The sequence below is a fragment of the Anabrus simplex genome, chromosome 4, assembly GCF_040414725.1.
Source record: "Anabrus simplex isolate iqAnaSimp1 chromosome 4, ASM4041472v1, whole genome shotgun sequence".
In the NCBI taxonomy this organism is placed as follows: domain Eukaryota; kingdom Metazoa; phylum Arthropoda; class Insecta; order Orthoptera; family Tettigoniidae; genus Anabrus; species Anabrus simplex.
In genome coordinates, this window is record NC_090268.1 from 236,731,502 (window position 1) to 236,748,906 (window position 17,405).

A 17,405-nucleotide genomic window follows, 5' to 3' on the forward strand; every position below is an offset into this window, starting at 1 on the left:
ATAAATACCGAGGATTTCCCTGTGCATGAAGGTGGTAGAATACCTCTACAGTAATAGGCAACTAAAAGAGGTTCTCAGCGGGGGAGCATGGGTTGACGACTAATTGAATTTAGCATTCCTTGTGCCAGACTCAACACTTTCGTCTTTCCCATCCGACCTGTCTTGGTGTCATCTGATGCCGACGGTATATGGCTTGAGGGGGCTGGGGGAATTTTCCTTCTCTTTCCTTTGCAGGTAACTTCGTTCTTCTGCCATTTTTCCTTTGATTAACTTTAGGAGAGGAATAAAGACCAATTCCTTATCTTAAAACAATAAAAATCACCAGCACTTCAAGAATGAAAACAGTTAATTTGTATTTATATCTTGATCGTAGTCACGAAACCTCCAAACCGCAGCAACGTGACCAGTAAAAAGGGAAGGAGCTCGGTGTAAGGAAATGTAAGTAACATGATCAACCTGAAGTTACGGGAAGTAATGAAGGTTGAGTGATATATTTATTGGTTAAATGTAACTACATACAAGCAGGCAGTTACAACAGACCTACCACTGCCGGCGGGGATTGTGCACTTCTGGAGATCCTTCTCCATGGTTTGCATTTCCTTCGCTTGGCTCTGGAGACTCGGTAGGGGGCTCTGTTATCTCGCTTTCTTGCTCCATGGCCTCCCCTTCTCCCTCTTCATGTGGGCTGCTCATCGACGTGAACACCAGAGTTCCTATGAGCAGCGCGAAAATCTGAAATTTAAAGGAAACATTATACTAGACGACGACAACGATGATAATGATTACTATTATTACTTTTTACAAGTTGCTTTCCGTCGCACCAACAATGCTATAGTAAAGGACTGGGAGTGGGAAGGAAGCGGCCATGGCCTTAATTAAGGTACATCTCTTGCGGTTCGTGGCTGTAAAGTATGGTGAAGAGCTATTACCCGTTCGGTTTCGAGCGACAGATTTAGGGACTTCTTTCTTTCTTTCTTTCTTCCTTCATTTCTTAATCGGCTTACCCTCCAGGATTGGTTTTCCCTCGGACTCAGCGAGGGATTCCACCTCTACCGCCTCAAGGACAATGTCCTGGAGCTTCAGGGATACAACTGGGGAGGATGACCAGTACCTCGCCCAGGTGGCCTCACCTGCTATGCTGAACAGGGGCCTTGGTGGGGGATAGGAAATTGGAAGGGATATACAAGGAAGAGAGTAGGAAGCGGCCGTGGCCTTAAGTTAGGTACCATCCCGGCATTTGCCTGGAGGAGAAGTGGGAAACCACGGAAAATCACTTCCAGGATGACTGAGGTGGGAATCGAGCCCACCTCTACTCAGTTGATCTCCCGAGGCTGAGTGGACCCCGTTCCAGCCCTCGTACCACTTTTCAAATTTCGTGGCAGAGCCGGGAATCGAACCCTGGCCTCCGGGGTGGCAGCTAATTACACTAACCACTACACCACACAGGAGGACAAGATTTAGGAACTACGTGTTGTTTTTGGTTGTTTTGTACTCGTACATCGTACCTGTGACTGGCGGAGGGTCCAACACGTGACCACGATTTATTGAATTTAACGTTTTGTCATGACCACGGAAAGCTAGTTCTTGCTCACTTAAATAGAGCACTGCATCAATTACCAACTGTAGGAAAAGCCTGTTTAAATGTACATTTTCACTGAACTGTACAATTACAATATACAGTCTGGCATTTTCGTTCAGGACATCAGAGATCGTATTTTGGTTTGTTTCCAATGTCTTGAAATCTAGCTGGCGTATTTTATGTTCTGCAAAGTCTGAGTGCTTATGTAAAGAATGTGTTATGTTCAAAAGGGCTGAAAATCCTTCTTTATTCCAAACGTTATTTTTATTGATAAAAGGCAAGCAGGCCCAAGAAAACAACTTCTGTAGAGCTGGAGAGGAGCACAAATATTGAAGTTCCTTAAACCACGATCGTTTGAAACTAAGATTGTAAGATTTACCGGAATGTTTCACTTCTTTTGTAGCACAAATTTGCAGTAATTCAGTAGGGCGATCAAAACGTAGAATTTCATTCTGATCTTCGTTCTCCAATGTGAAAATGGTGTTTATAATAAAATACACACTATGTCATAAATAGAATACATGTTTAAATAAAACAGCACAACACTACGAATGAAGCACGATGCGTAAGTACTCGTACTTCACACAGGATGACGCAGGGAAGACGAAACATTCCGCTCTTCCGAAAACTTCACTAGCACATTTCTCTCAAGGTAATTAGAGTAAGAGGTAGGGATTAGTGTCGTGCAAAACACGCTCTATGCTCGATTCATATTTGGCGAGTATGGCTACGACCGAGCCTCGCTTCTTACAGGCGAGGCGAACTATGTTCGTTCGAACTTGCCCCTTCATACTCGCTCCTTCACGCGCTGTCTCAGGCACAGGTAGAAGTGCTCGCTTCCCCTCGTTCTTGTTTAGCCGTACTCTGTTGTTTGTCTCGCGCACCTTTATCTATGGAAACATTCGCTTTTGCCTCAATGGTGGACTTATGACTGCGCATGTAACTGTCAATAATTAAACTCGTATTTTTAGACTGTGATTCTACAATATAGGGGCCTACTGAACTCGGGCGGCCTCGTGTATATATATAGGTAAGCAATACTGGAAAATAAAGTAGTAAATATCGCTCCTGTCGCAGAAATGGTTAATGAATTTCACGTGCTGCCACGTGTATTCCTCCTGCTTAAAAACATACTGTAACATCGTATAGAGACTATTCCACGTCGTCATTACTTCTTGCTGTACCGTTGTTTGAAGCTGGGCAGCAAGACCGCTTTTTTCAGGTACCTCACCACTGCCTTTGTGGAGTTCATTGTGTTTGCAGATAGTGGAGCATCTTTCATAAGAAATCTCGTTTCATCGAATACGTGCGCAACTGCTGTATTTATGCAGTGAGCAGCACAAGGCACACGTCTATGTTCTTCGAAAGCTGTCTTTATGTTTGAACCCTGATCTGTTACAAAAATCATGTCTTCATAATCACACTGAGGAATGTTTAACTCGGACATTCTTTCGTGAACTTCCTCAATTATACTTGCACTTGCAAATTTTGTAGTAAAAACCAAATTACTGATCAGCTTCCACTCTCTGTCTATATATTGCGTAGTCAGCGTCAGATAACGGGTTTGGTTGTATTGGTCAGTCCACATATCAACAGTAGCCGAGCAACATTTGTCGTGCATAGCAGAAATAATCAGCGGCATTATTTCGCTTCGTATTTCATCTGCCTTTGCTTGGACGTTTCTACTGATGGTGGAAGGATGCGGTAACACATCAACAATATCTACTTTTCCAAAATTAGCACCGATATTAATCAGTTCTTGCCCTAATTCTTTAAAGCCTTCTCCGGCAACAGTGTTAAACGGTCGGAAATATTTGGCACACATGAATTCACACGCGCTAGTTACGGTTTGCTTTGTAATGCCGGGCAATTCTTGGCGAGAAAAGCCAGCATTAAATTTGCAAACGTGTTTCTTTTTAAATGAGTTGTACCGGGTTTATATGTTAACAGTGCATTGCACATTTCACAGGAAACATACCATGTCTGTTGACTATCTGCAGTGACCACAAGCAGGAACTTCTTCTAAACATCAGAACTGAGCCCATCTCTCTTGATTAGTTTATATTCACTGCTTTTTAGTCATAACGCTGTCCGTCGATTTACGTGCCATGGTGAACTTCAGCTCAAAACAAAAGGGCAAATCAACCATTCCTTCGCCCTTTTATAGCTCCGAATTCCCGGGCTTTGCTGTATGTAAACAAGGGATTCCCTATATCGGAAAAATTCACATTGCTTGCAACGTCAGTAAAGCAAGCAAGGCCATCCTTCCTAGTCAGCAAGCTTCGCTCCGAACATGACTTGTCGAACGAATTGGAGCAAACTCGGGCATTTTAGCTTACACGCTCCACTCGTGCGTGATAGTGGTTGCATATGCAGCTAGGCACATGATGGTCTGTCTTGCTTACCCGTCTCAAGTTCGAACAATGCACGATACTAGTAGGGATCACGCGCAGGGCTCCCACCACGCTTGGCCGTCGATGACGTCAACGTGAACCCTCAGCGCCTTGTCTTCTGTATGATGTAGGCTAATCAACAGCTGTAAGCTATTTTGTTTTAGCCACAAGTTAGAGATAAGAGAACTTCATAGATATTTTAACATCACCTCACAAAAGGCATTCCACTTCACTATTACAATAGAGTAATAATAGGAGATCAAATACAGTGTGAATCCAGCAGCGTTTCTGAAGTATTTCGATCTGTATAAAAGGTTGTAACAATGCTAAGACTGTGATCGCAGTGGAATGACCATTCCATATGTTCATGTATTAACATCATTGATAACAATAACAAGGGCCTTTATTGTTACAGACGCGAACATTGTTACAAGCAATATTGGGAAACTAAATACTGTACACTCTCAACAACACAAACAGCAAAAACAGTACAGTAAACGTTCTCCTCCAAGTGCCAGGAACTGACAAATTCCACGTTAACATTGAATAGCAAAGTAAAGCAAAGTCACCTCCGTACAGACCATGAAGGCCCTTGGAGGAGTGGAAGGTAAAGGCTTCCACCATTGTTAACCTCGGCACGTGATAGAGTAGAGTGGTTAGCTCTACGCCAGGTCACCTTTGCCCCCAGGAATTAACTCATTTTCGGTGTAGGCTGAGTGAATCTCAGGGCCACATGCACCTCCGGAATTGGAAATCTCGTTTCTTAAATTTTACGACTTCCTGACGGGGATTCGAACCCACGTCCTTCCGGGAGAACCGAGCACGCCTTTGCCGCCTCGGCCAGGCAGCCCCTTAACATTAGATAGGCCATATAAATTAATTCATATACAACATAATAAATTGCCTTTCATAAAATAATAATTGGTATGTCATACACAAAGTATAATGTTGATATTGAAAAAATAATATCAAGCACACTTATCCCTAGCATCAGTGGAATTTCTTTGCTTTTATTCTTTCTTTATCGACATTGTATTAACTGAAACCCGGTTTCTTGAATGTCTTACTTTTGTTTAAAGCGCCCATTCGAATAAAAGAACGGCTTCTCATGAAGCAACTTGCAAGCTCGTAAATTTCGGGGAATTTCTTCTTCAGGATATCCGTAAGCTTTGTGCTGATGTTAGAACCCTCTTTCAGTTCTTCACCGTGCTAAAATTGAAACTACCAAGCTCGATAGCTGCAGTCGCTTAAGTGCGGCCAGTATCCAGTATTCGGGAGATAGTGGGTTCGAACCCCACTGTCGGCAGCCTTGAAGATGGTTTTCCGTTGTTTCCCATTTTCACACCAAGCAAATGCTGGAGCTATTCCTTAATTAAGGCTACGGACGCTTCCTTCCCACTCCTAGCCCTTTCCTGTCCCATCGTCGCCATAAGACCTATCTGTGTCGGTGCGACGTAAAGCAAATAGCCAAAAAAATAATAATAAAATCGAACTCTTTTTTGAAATCTAATTTCCACCCCTTGTAGTTTGACATGTTTTCTCTCCGTAATTGCCTTCTATATCGAGGTTATTCTTCTTTACCCTAAAAGCTACAATATAACCTGTGAAGTTTTCAAGCAGCTCATCACGATCCTTGGTTTCGCGACTGTCCTCGAGCCGTTTAACTAGCTCTTCAAGAGCTTTAACGAACCCTTGCTCATCCTCCGGTAAAAGTGTACACTATTACTACTTTTTACGTTTTATCACATAAAATAAACACACGGTTTCTTATACACCACAGATATGTTACTATCGTGTATTATTAGCACCTAGCTTCTGCGTGTACAGCGATTCTTATTCGAACTACCTCTACCTCATTCAGAGCAGATTCAACGCGAGGGTCCTGCGTGACGTCACAGCTCTGCTTTGCTACTGCGCACCTCTCTCGTGATTCCTACCTTGTATTCTACGTACCTTGCATTCCGCTATGTGGAAAGTACGCAGGTGACGTCACGGTTGTCATGGCAACCACCAACGCCAAGCGCTAGGAGGGAGCACTTGGGAGGTAGAGGCCGCTGCGGAATCTCTCGTCTTCACTCAGTCTCACGCGCCATACTGTGGCCGACAGCCGGCGCTTTCGTGAGTTCGCCTGGTTCTCATCAGGTGATGAGGTGCTCCAAACGCCGTAGAATAAAATATTTTCTTTCCGTAAAACCAAGAAATGTCATAAGAAAAATAAATTTAAGTAATTCATTATGCTAAAAATAAGTGGTGAAGTGGCACTTCACCTACTTCACCTGAAAAGCCGCCCCTGGAAACCACAGAAAACCATATTCAGGGCTGCCGACATTGGGGTTAGAAGTCGCTGTGCAAGCTCACAGCTGCGCGCCTCTAACAGCACGGTCAACCCGCTGGGTGTTTTCATTCTGCTTCTTCTTTTCATTATTGCTATCATCTGTGTGGCATAATCCCACAAGTAGCTTTTCAACTCAAGTATAATTATTATTTAGAAATATTCTGACATACACCAGGCTCCATTTCGTTATCTCTTATCTGTTATGACTTGAGTCAGCCTTCCTTTCAGAGAGGAAGCAAATGTGGTAAATATAATTATCTATGTCAAATGTACCCGACTCTGTTTTGGAATGTATTTGTATTTGTACTGGTTAGTTGCCGACAGGCACTATCTGATGTTAGCATAACGACCCTAAGTGGTTAGTTCACTTATCATAACGACCATTGCGGTCTTTTCGTTCTAAAAGGAACTTCACAATATACTGTATTAGTATCTAAGACAAACAGGTCATTAGGGCAGGCCGGAGACCAGTAATCATCCTTTGAAAGAGTATTTAAGCTTAAGGAAATGTATATGATTTGTCAGTGCACCATCATAATATCTGCTATGTACTTGTAGCTGTGCACTGGAGGACTTAACTTCACCTCTTGAATAAACCCATCTACTTTGAAGCTTCAAATCTTCGACTTCTTATTTAAAGCTTCTCCATGTGTCTGAAGAACTGCGACTACGTTAGGTAGCCTACACTTGGCAGTCTTAAATAATCTATCTTCTGTAAGACTTCAAATTTAACATCTTCTTTGGACTCGAGTTAAGGCTCAGGTCCGAACCCAAGTAACCATTTTCGGCAACAGTATCAAAATTGATTAGTGTCACGGCTCGCTACGCGACATAATCTGGTGGCAGCGGCTTGGATCAAAGAAGATTTCTACATAAAGAACTTGGTTAAATAAGCAGTCACAACTTTCAACATTTGTTCGGCGATCTACATCGAGGTGTCTGGTCGTCATCACTTCACTGGTCTCTTTCCACCTGAGAGACCGGGACATATTTTCTTCCTCTAACCGGAGGCCGACGCAGCCCGTCCGTCTTCTGGCGTCGAGAAGGTCAGAACTTCTGAACGAGTACCAGTTGGGGTCCTCGAGGGGACACTGATCAACCCAGCAAGCCTGCAGCTATCCTTCTTCGCGGTGGTATTCGACTTCAGTGGCAGCTCCGAGGAGTGGCTTTCTCCCTTACATATTTCCAAGTAAGTCCTCAGCATTGTTGTATCTGGCATTGTGTTAAAAGTGATAACTTGTTAAAGAGCAGCAAATAGTAATAGCATTAATATGCCTGATAATTTAGTAGGAAGTTCAGCTCTCAGAGCGGATGAGCAAGCAATTCAATATAGAATAGTATCAGTCGATACGGCGGTGAAGTTATTGAAAACCACCTTCAGTGGAAACCCAAATGAATTACAGGAATTTATTGATAACGTAGAAAATGCCTATAGTATTTTAAATCCTAGAGACCATTCAACTTTCTTAAAATTTGTGTTAGCCCATATCACTGGAGATGCAAAAACTGTGCTAAGTTTTCGCACAATTCCAGAGGAATTCCAGACTTGGGAAACTATTAAAGATAAATTAGAATTAAATTATTCGGTCCAAAGAACTCTTGATTTTTACGCAAATAAACTCTTTACGAGTAAACAGCAACACACAGAAAATGTTACTCAGTGGGGAAATAGAATCGAAAAAATGACTACAGAGTTAAATAAAGCTCTTACTAGGCAGATGATAACTTGGACTAATGAAATGCAGGATGGAGGCAACAAAATAATTTCCTTATTAAGCAAATGTTGTTTCATACAGGGAATTAGTGACGAGTCCGTAAAGACTATTACGAAAATCAAATCGGAAGATAAGCCTTTGAGACAGTTAATTGAAATAGCAGTAGAAGAGGAGAGTGCTAGGAAATCTAGAGATCATTTCAGGGCATATAATGGAAACTTTAAGAAAACTAGCTTTTCGGGGAGCAGCGTAAGAACCCCAATGCAGAATCTACGAAATGGAGGTGGCACTAGTACATCTTCAGCGCAGGCAAGACGTGAACCAGGAGTTAACGCGGCAGCAACGATTACTTGCTACCGTTGTCAGAAAACTGGTCATGTTGCAAGGGAATGCAAGGGCAAACCTTTGTGTGTGAAGTGTAAGAGGAGTGGACATGTAGCCAAAGATTGCCTTAGTACTAGCAATCAGGGAAACTAGCAGCTGGACTGTCTGAGCGACCCAGCTACAGTCCAACTCCACAAGTTAGTAGAGGTTGCAACCTAAACGAACAAAATGAGGTATTAAACCTAAATGTTGATAATGAGGTATTACACCTACGGGCAAGTGAGATCCCAATTAAGGCCGTGAGTGCCAATGTTGATAATGAGGTATTAAACCTACGGGCATGTGAGATCCCAATTAAGGCCGTCAGTGCCAATGTAGTTAATAGGAAGGCCGTGAGCGCCGATGTTGTTAATAGGAAGGCCGTGAGCGCCAATGTAATTGAAAGAAGTGTAAAAATAGATAATCCATATGTAGTATATGTGTTGAATGACCATTTCACAGATGGTTATGGGGAAGCATTAATAGACACCGGGTCACAAGTATCTTTAGTGAGGGAAGTGAGTTTAAGAAACATAAGAATTAAACCTGTAAACGTATCTTTTCAAAGTGTAACTGGTGAAGTATTTCCAGTAAGAGGTGTGATTAACCTGCGTATTAATAATGTAATTAATGAAAGAGAAGTGGCATTTTATGTTGTTGAGAACTTGCCACATAATGTTGACATGCTGTTGGGACAAGATTGGTTAGAGATTCATAAAGGTGAAATTAGAATTCCGTGGAAAAAGTATTTTGTAAAATTACAAGCTTTGAGTGAGACAGTAGTTCAGTTTCCAACACTAGAACAGGGAACACGACACTGCCAAAAGCAAATGATAGGAGACAATGTAATGTGTGCAGACAGTATAGTTCATTATGATGAAGGTAAATTCTGTTGTTTAATAATCAATTGTAACGAAGAAGAAACCTTGATAGAAAAGGTACCAGAATTAACAACCATTAGCTTAAAAGAGAATATTTCAGTAATAAACGTAAAAGATAGGAAGAATTTATTACTAAGTAAGTTGCGTTTTTCACATATAAACGAAGACGTGGATGAATTAAAAGAAATTTGTGTTGAATACAATGATATTTTTCGCTTACCAGGCGATAGGCTGACAGAAACGAAATCAACGGTACATTCGATACCGACCCCTTCAATATTACCGGGCAGGGCAATAAACCTTAAGAATTATAGAATTCCAGAGCAACATCAAAAGGAAGTAGACAAACAAGTAGAAGAAATGTTAGAGCAAAACATCATTGAACCCAGTAAATCAGGTTGAAATTTCCCAATTTTAGAAGTGCCAAAGAAGCTTGATGCTTCAGGTGTTAAGAAATGGAGAATTTGCGTGGATTTTCGAAATTTAAATGAGATCACTATAGGAGATAGTTACCCCTTACCTAACATTCAAGACGTGCTAGATAAATTAGGAAGGTCAAGATACTTTTCAGCACTAGATTGTGCAAGCGGATATTGGCAAATACCAATAGCTCCGGAAGATCAATGCAAAACAGCTTTTAGCACCCAGAGAGGACATTTCCAGTTCAAAGGGATGCCTTTTGGTTTGAAATCAGCTCCCGCGACATTTCAAAGATTAATGAACACTATTTTAAGGGAATTAGTGGGATTACGTTGTCTGGTTTATCTTGATGATATCATAATTTTCTCGGAAACACTCCAAGAACATCACGCTAGATTGCGACAAGTATATCAGAAATTAAGAGAACACAATATCCAATTAGAACCTGATAAGTGTGAATTCCTAAAGACAGAATTACAATATTTAGGTCACATTGTAACAGCTGATGGAGTAGCTCCAGATCCTATGAAAATTTTTTTTTTTTGCTAGGGGCTTTACGTCGCACCGACACAGATAGGTCTTATGGCGACGATGGGATTGGAAAGGCCTAGGAGTTGGAAGGAAGCGGCCGTGGCCTTAATTAAGGTACAGCCCCAGCATTTGCCTGGTGTGAAAATGGGAAACCACCTATGAAAATTGAAGCTATAGTAGGATTCCCTACTCCAAAGACACAGAAGGACGTTAAATCATTTTTAGGATTAGTAGGTTACTACAGGAGATTTGTACCCCAGTTTAGCAAAATATCAAAACCACTTAATGATTTGCTAAAGAAAGATCAAAATTGGAAATGGGAAAAAGAACAAGAAGAAGGTTTTCAGAGTTTGAAAGACAAGATAACGAAACCTCCAGTTTTAAAGTTCCCAGATTTTACTCAACCTTTTGTATTAACTACAGACGCTAGTAACTATGCATTAGGAAGTATATTAAGTCAAGGAGAAATTGGTAAAGATCAGCCACTAGCATTTGCAAGTAGAACTTTAAATAACGCTGAAATTAATTACAGCACAATTGAAAAAGAATGTCTAAGTTTAGTATGGAGTTGTAAACATTTTCGACCTTACTTGCTAGGAAGAATATTTACTATAGTTACAGATCATAAACCATTAACTTGGATATTTAGTGTGAAAGATCCCAGTTCACGTTTGTTACGATGGCGATTGTTCTTAGAAGAATATGAGTTCGATGTAGTGTATAATGCAGGCGTTAAGAACGTAAATGCTGACGCACATAGTAGGTATCCTATTGTAAGTAGTATTCAACCGGCGAACCAAGAAATTTCAGAAGAAAGGAAAGCAAAACTCCTAAAAGAAATGCATGAATGCCCCATAGGAGGACATCAGGGAGTACAGAGAACATATGAACGTTTGAAACTGTATGTTTCATGGCCTAATATGTTCAGAGACATCGAATCTTACATTCGCAAGTGTTCAGTTTGTCAGTTAAATAAACAAACACTTCCGAAGGTAAAAGCGGATTTGCAAATAACAGACACACAGGATAGGCCGTGGAGTAAAATATATTTAGACATCGTTGGGCCATTCTCAGTTTCGGAAAAACAAAATAGGTATCTCCTGACATGCCAGGATAATTTAAGCAAATATGTTATTGGAATTCCAGTTGAAAATATGACGGCGGAAACGATAGCTCTCAAATTTGTGTATGAAATAGTTTTAAAATATGGAATACCAGACCAACTCTTAACAGACTGTGGAACACAGTTCATGAGTGATGTGTTCACAAACTGTTGTAAATTATTAAAGATTAAGAAACTTAAGACTAGTGTGTATCATCCAGAAACCAATGGTAGCCTGGAACGCTTACACAAAGTCTTAGTTGAATATCTTCGATGTTTTGGCAATAAATTACAGAACGATTGGGATCAGTGGATTCCATTTGCGTGTTTTACGTATAACACTTCTCCGCACAGTGTTACAAAATTCACACCGTATAAATTATTGTTTGGTAGAAAGGCTAATATACCAGGACAATTACAGCAAAATCCTCAACCGTTGTATAACTATGAAAGTCTAGTACATGAAATTAAACAGAAATTCCAGACAGCATGGCAACAGGCAAAAGAAAGATTACATTTAGCTAAGATTAAGCAGTGTGATAAAATTAATGAGAATAGAACGGGAAAACAGTATGAAGTAGGAGACTTAATATTGGTTTATAATGAGCAAAGAAAGAAATTAGACCCTTTATGGAAAGGTCCATATGAAGTTAAGGAATTAAAGGGAACAAATGTAACTTTAATTAAGGTAGGCACGACAGGTAGAAAAGTAATACAGACTCACATTAATAGAACGAAACCGTATGTTTCAGATCAGAACGAAACATGACGACGTGGATAACTCTACTACTTATTATTTGGTGGTGGACAATTCGGCAAACAGCAGCAGAGCTCGAACCGACAGACCTCAGCAAAGGTTCACAAATCACCCAGATCACAAGTCAAACAGGTGTTTACTTTGATCACATCGGGAATATATATTTCTATCCTACAGAATGGAATTTTATAACGTATGTAGACTTAAGACCTGTTAGAGATTTATGGAAGGAAACAAAAGATAGAATTAACTCTTTAAATGATATATGTAACAAATTAAGTAATGAGACTTGGTTTGTATATACTGATTGTAGACCCAGTACACCTTATTTTCAATCTAAGAGACGAATTGTGGACAGGTTAAAGAATATATTAATAGATTTAATTGGAAAGGATACGAGCTTTAATAGACGTAGGAGAGATTTATTCAATTTTGGAGGTAAGATTTTAAAATTCCTTTTCGGAACAGCAACGGAAGATGAAGTAGCTGATAACTTTGAACATATAGAGTCAATGGAAAAAGACCACAAAGAATTCTTAAGAATAGCTTCAGAACAATTACTAGTTTTGAAATCAACTATTATTACTATGAATACAACTTGAAAAGACGTGTCGGATAATGAACGTAAATTGACGAATGCTTTACAGATATTAAATAAAGAAATTAAAGTGCAAACTGCAGAATTAAAGAAGGAGATTGATACTAGTCTCGTATTAAATGAATTAATTAAGCAAATTGAACGAGGAATTGAGGAATGTCAACACACGTTTGACTTATTAATAGATGTATATTTGCATGCTCAGGATGGTATTCTCCAACCTCAAATTATAACGATTCAAAAAATTAGAGAACTTTTAATGGAACAAGCAATGCCAGAGTCGACGATGTTTCCACCTTTCACTTCTTCCGAACTCCTTTCCTTGATACAGCCAACTATCTATACTCAAGGATCATATTTGGTGTATTCTGTAAAAATACCTTTGGTAATTGAAACAAAATTTATATTACATAAAGTAATACCCTTTCCTGTTATGATGAAAACTAATGTAACAACAAAACTGTTAAATGTACAGAAAGAGTATATATTTGTAGACATTTTAAATGAAAAATATGGGTATATTACTCAGTATGAGTTGGATAAGTGTATCCAACCAAATGAAAATAATTATGTATGTATAGAGAAAAATCCTATTAATACCTATATCTCTAATGTGGAATGTGTACCCACATTAATGCATCCTAATACTTTTCAGGTACCCAGTGTTTGTACTTTTAATTACTTACCTTTAAAGCAAGTGATGTGGTTACCACTTCACAAGAGTAATTCATGGTTATTTGTAGCACCTCAAATGGAGTTGTTTACAACAATATGTCAAGATGAAGAAAAATACTCCAATCGATTACAAGGTAGAGGTATACGTACCTTAAGAACAGACTGTAAAGGTCTAGGTAGTAAAACTACATTATTTCCATTGTCACATCATGAAACCAATTTAACAAAAAATGATATCCTTCCATTTGTAGATGTTGACATCGATTGTTGTCTAACCCTTCCTCAACAAGAAAATATGAAAAATGTACCTTTAAAACTTCCTTTATCAAATATTGTATCATCATTAAATGACTTGAAAATTGCTAGTTTTAAAATAGATGAAGTAGATAAATTTATAGAAGAGCAAAAGCTTAGAGAAGAACAGAGAAATTATTCTTGGAAAAGAACTGGTACTTCTTGGTACACCTATGTATTATCAATAATAATGTTAATTGGCATTTGCTTTTGTGGATGCTGTTGTTGTTCTTGCTGTCGCAAGATAAGCTTTTGGTTAATTAATCAATGTTCTCCAAGAAAATGGTGGAAAGAATCAAAAGAATTTTGTCCTAGAATTCATGTTACAAATAGTCCTGTACATCAAATTAATTTATCATTAGAGAATATTCCAATGGAAAGACAAAGTTTAATGGAAATGCCAATGTTCTTAAACCAACCATTGAGAACTAATTCAGTAAGATCATTGCCTTCAGCACCAGAACTAACAGAATTAGAGAAGCATAACGCAGAAATGGAATCTGATCAGCAACTAAGGAGATCAGAAAGGCTTAAGAAAAGAGAACTATGGTCCATGTACAAAAATTAGCATTTTTAGAAATGATAATTTTCGTCTAAAAGGGGGGAGGTGTGGAATAATCCCACAAGTAGCTTTTCAACTCAAGTATAATTATTATTTAGAAATATTCTGACATACACCAGGCTCCATTTCGTTATCTCTCATCTGTTATGACTTGAGTCAGCCTTCCTTTCAGAGAGGAAGCAAATGTAGTAAATATAATTATCTATGTCAAATGTACCCGACTCTGTATTGGAATGTATTTGTATTTGTACTGGTTAGTTGCCGACAGGCACTATCTGATGTTAGCATAACGACCCTAAGTGGTTAGTTCACTTATCATAACGACCATTGCGATCTTTTCGTTCTAAAAGGAACTTCACAATATACTGTATTACTATCTAAGACAAACAGGTCATTAGGGCAGGCCGGAGACCAGTAATCATCCTTTGAAAGAGTATGAAAGGAAATGTATATGATTTGTCAGTGCACCATCGTAATATCTGCTATGTGCTTGTAGCTGTGCACTGGAGGACTTAACTTCACCTCTTGAATAAACCTATCTACTTTGAAACTTCAAATCTTCGACTTCTTATTTAAAGCTTTTCCATGTGTCTGAAGAACTGCGACTACGTTAGGTAGCCTACACTTGGCAGTCTTAAATAATCTATCTTCTGTAAGACTTAAAATTTAACATCTTCTTTGGACTCGAGTTAAGGCTCAGGTCCGAACCCAAGTAACCATTTTCGGCAACAGTATCAAAATTGATTAGTGTCACGGCTCGCTACGCGACATCTGGTTCCGTGGCTAACTGCTTAACATCTAGGCTTTTGGTGCACGAGGTCTCGGGTTCGATTCCCAGTGGGGTCGTTAATTTTAAACTAAATTGGTTTGTTCTTGTGACTCATAGACTGAGGTTTGTGTCGCCCTCAACATTAGATTTCGTACTACGTAAGCCTCCATTCTCACAGAAGCGAAAGTCGCCCTGGACGTCAACACCAAAGGTCTGCACGAGGCCCCTCCGGAGGCCACATGACCTTAGTAGTAGTAGTAGTGATAGTGTGTCCACTAATTCCTGTACGTGCGCAAATCAGTGCTCCTTCCCATCATTACCACCTGTCTGACGGGAAATAATTGCATCCCTGAATGTGGCTGCCTAACAGGAACTAGGTATGCGACAGAAATTGTACACTCCTATTTTTTAAACTTGGTATTACTTCCCCTGGTGTTTATTAACGTACGAGACACATATTGGACGATATTCCACGCGACACTTATTGTTATTCACCTATCTGACAACCATTTATCGCTATATCTATCTATTCTAAAACGTCTTATGTGAAAGAGTATGGCCACGTTATACAGAAATATCTGGAACACTTGCCTCCATACCACACACGATAATAGAGACGAGCTGATGTGGTGTCCCTCGTACACCATACGTTCGTGCTCAGCGTTGTTGGACAGCGACCCACCGGAAGACGAACAAAGCGATGGCTGGAATACCTGAACAACGTGTATTGTCCGCTCTACCACAGACCGAGTGAAGGGGAGGGCAAGAGGATAAAGTGTGTACCCCGTACCTTGACGAAAATAACGGCCATGAAGAAGGGCTGCGTGCCAGTGTCACGTGCGTAGCACTGGGCTCTGGCTTGTCCTCAATTCACGTTGCCTACTAGACTGTCACCGACCATAGTAGATTATCATTCCGTTCAGTGGCAATTCCCATACCAAGTGTGATTCATAATATTAAATAAAATATTAAAGGAGGCAAATGAATATTGTTACTTTGGTAGTAGAATAAATTACACTGGCAAAATAAGGAAAACATAAAACGCAGGCTAAGTAGTGTCGTGTTATAGAAGAATACTGACGTTTATATTCGTGGATCGGTTCAAGAGGAACGAGAGGTACGATTCTGCGAAGATGAAAGATATTGGTAGGACCCTTCTTGATACACTCAAGATGTGTTCAGTTAGTTGCTTGCTTAATGATAATGTTTGTTGTATAAAGGGGCCTATCATCTAGGTCATCGGTCCATGCAGTTCGTTTTTTGTGGAAATGTAGACAGTAAGGACTGTAGAGTAAGGCATAGACATGACGGATTAGATTATATTAGATTAGATGTAGGATATGGTAGTTACGTCGAAATGAATAAGCACTGGATAAGGTGGCATTGAAAACTGCACCTAACCAGTGTACGTAGTGATCCTCCAAACAATAAGATTCTTATTCCTGTTCGTGAAGGCCGGAAAGGGGACCGGGAAGCAATCAAAGAGCTCCCCGGGAATAAGAAGAATTGGGCGCAGAAGATCGAGCGTTGATGATGGACGGGGCTCTTTGTGTGAAATGGTAATGTTTGAACGAGCGGAGATTGTCCATGTCCTTTGGCGTTTCCATGTTAATCTCCGCTTCTTGTTCCTCCCTCTTCCCACTCTGAAATGTCCTTGTGTTCATCCTATTACGCCTTCCTTTTCCATTTCCTCTTTCTGCATTTGACTAGGTTCCTACTAACCAGTATGATATACAATGGAATGGAGAAGATGTCCCAAGCTACTCATTTTCCACCGTTTTGGAGTTAATTGCTCTGCAGGTTCTGTAGTATATCATGAGAAACAAACAATCCTCAGGACTGATGACTCAGTAGAATAAAGAATATGCTCACTGTCTACTCACCAGATACTTTGCCATTCTGAAGAGATCGTCCAGTCGGAGTGCTGCTCAACGTTGAATACTCCACTGGATCTGACACAGCCACAGAGTGTCTGCATCTTTTATACTAAACGCTTATAACGCCATTTGTAATTTTTCACTGTGCATTACTAAACACCGTATTAACATTTAGTTTAAGAGCAATATTATAGAGGTATATTGGCAATGCAATTCCACTCGAATTTATATTAGAACGTTACTGCCAACATTATTACCTTCAAAATACTCATAAAGAGATTACTCATCCGACAGAAACTTCTTCCAGGTCAAAAGAGTGCGCTTACGAGGTTTTTGAACAATAGGCTGTAAAGAGCAAGAATTTCTCAAGAGAGTCGTGACCGCGAAATGAAGTTATAAAATACTTTAAATAGCCGTCACTTGTTAACTACTTTACAAGAACGTAAAACTCTGTTTCCTGCCTTACGTAATGTAGTAATGACTGAAAGTGAGGTCAAAGTTCCTTATCACATAATAATAATAATAATAATAATAATAATAATAATAATAATAAT

The 17,405-nt window shown here is 39.7% G+C and overlaps 1 long non-coding RNA gene across 1 annotated transcript; it reads right to left on the reverse strand.

Moving 5' to 3' along the window:
* Positions 1-475: 475 nt before the first annotated feature.
* On the reverse strand, positions 476-16,992 carry LOC137500566 (uncharacterized). Its single transcript, XR_011018094.1, has 2 exons — positions 16,858-16,992; positions 476-732 (listed from the first exon to the last, which is right to left on the reverse strand). It is a non-coding gene; the product is annotated as an uncharacterized lncRNA (long non-coding RNA).
* Between the last annotated feature and the right edge of the window lie 413 nt (positions 16,993-17,405).